Source organism: Macaca nemestrina, chromosome 8 (assembly GCF_043159975.1).
Source record: "Macaca nemestrina isolate mMacNem1 chromosome 8, mMacNem.hap1, whole genome shotgun sequence".
Classification (NCBI taxonomy): domain Eukaryota; kingdom Metazoa; phylum Chordata; class Mammalia; order Primates; family Cercopithecidae; genus Macaca; species Macaca nemestrina.
In genome coordinates, this window is record NC_092132.1 from 62,109,858 (window position 1) to 62,112,387 (window position 2,530).

Genomic DNA, 2,530 nt, shown 5'->3' on the forward strand with positions numbered 1-2,530 from the left:
TTATTTGTTAAAAGATAATATAGTCTTACATACAGAAAGTCTCAAAGATTCCATAGAAAAGCTTATAACTAATAAATAAATTCAGCGAAGTTGTAGAATATGAAGTGAACACATAAAAATCAGTTGTCTTTCTATAGAGTAACAATGAAATGTCTGAAAAGAGAACTAAGAAAAGAATCCCGTTTACAACCACAGCAGAACAAATAAAATATTTAGACCTAAACTTAACTAGGTAAAGGCTTGTACTATGAAAACTATAAAATACAAATTAAAAAAATTCAATCAGTATGTGTAAATGAAAACATATCCCATGTTCATAGATTGGAATAATTAAAATTGTTAAAATATCAAATCTACCATAAGCCATCTACAGATAAAATGCAATCCCTATACAAATCAAAATACCTGTGTGTGTGTGTGTGTGTGTGTGTGTGTGTGTGTCTGTGTAAATAGAAAAACTTATTGAAAACTTATTTGGCATCTCAAGTAATCCTGAATAGCCAAAACAATCTTGAAAAGGGGGAATACAGGTAGAGCACTCACACTGTCTGATTTCTATAAACCTACTACAACGCTACAGTAAAAAAAAAAAAAAAAAAAAAAAAAATAGGGTGATATTGGCACAAAGACAGATATATAGAGCAATGAAATAGAATAGAGAACCCCAAAATGAACCCTTATATATATGTTCTAATGAGTTTTGGCAAGTGTTGCAAGACAATACAATAGTCAAAAGATAGTCTTTGAAAAAACAGGTGCTGAGAAATCTGGATATCCACATTCAGAAGAATAAAGTTGGGTCTTTACTTAATACCCTATACTAAACTTACTCAAAAATCAAAGACCTAAATGTAGGACTTCAAGCTATAAAACTCACAGAAAAAAACATAGCTTTATCATATTGGATTTGACAATTATTTCTTTAATCTGACGCAAAATACACAGGAAATAAAATAAAAGGTAGTAAAACTGAACTTCATGAAAATTTTAAAAAATTGCATCTAAAGACAAGATTAACAGAGTAAGAAGGCAACTCACAGAATCAGCAAAAATACTCACAAATCATATATCTGACAAAAGATTAATGTCCAGAGCTCCTATAATTCAAACATAATAAATCAGACAACCTGATTCAAAAATGGGCAAAGGATTTGAATAGAATAGTTTTTCAAAGAAGAATACAAATTACCAATTAGTACCTGAAGAGTTGCTCAGCATCACTAATCATAAGGGAGATGTAAATCAAAATTACAATGACATTCCACCTCACACATGATAGGACGGCTACTATTAAAAAAATAATAATAATAATTTAGTAAGCACTGACAAAGACGTGGAGAAATTGGAATGCTTGTTCACTGTTTATGGGAATATAAAGTGGTATAGCTGCTATGAAAAACAGTATATTGGTTCACCCAAAAATTAAAAATTGAATTACTTTGTGATCCAAGAGTTCTACTCCAGGGTATACTCAGGGGAATTAAAAGCAGGCTCTTAAAGAGATATTTGTATACTCATCTCGTAGCAGCATTACTCACAGTAGCTTTGTGGAATCCATCCAGGTGTCAGAGGAAAAATTAATGGATGAGCTAAGTGTGGTGTATACATACAATAGAATAGTATTCAGCCTGAGGGTCAATGGATGTTCTAACATATGTTGCAACATGGATGAACCTTGAAAACATTGCGTTACGTGAAGTAAGCTAGTAACAAAAGGAAAACTCTATAATTCCATTTATATGTTAGTTCTTAAGAGTAGTCAAAATCATAGAGAGAGAGGTGGAATGGTGGTTTCTAGGGGGCTGAGAGAAGGGGGAAATAGGGAGGTATTGTTTAATGTGTATAGCGTTTCTGTTTTACATGGTGAAGAGTTATGGACATGGTTGATAGTGATGGTGACACATAATGAATGTACTTAATACCACTGAATGTATTTAATACCACTGAACTGTACATGCAGAGATGGTTAAGATAATAAATTGTTATGTGTATTTAACTTCAATAAAAAATGGAAAAACAAGACAATAAAAGGATAACAGCTACAAAACAAAGCAGTTTGGATGGATCTCAAGGGAGTTATGTTGAGTGAAAAAACATGTCAACCCCAGAAGACTACATTAGTGTTATGATTCCTTTTATGTATTCCCTTGAAACTAAAAAAAAATAAAAATAAAAACAGACAAGAGATTGATAATTGCTAGGGGCTACAGATGGAGTGGCTCTGTGGAAATTGGGTGTTGTTATAAATGGGATGTATGAGAGCTCCTTGTTGTGAGGGAACATTTTTTTGTGTTAAATGTAATAAGATTGGTAGAATATATTGGTAACGTATATCAATGTAAATTTCCTAATTGTGATACTGTACTATAGTTTTGCAAGCTATTAGCATTTGGGAAAACGTGGTGAAGAGTACATTTAATCTTGACATTATAGTTCTTAAAATTGAATGTAAGTTTTCAATTTTCTCAAAATGTAACATACAATTGAGAAAAGTTAACTTAAATTTACAAACAAAAATCTAAATAAAACC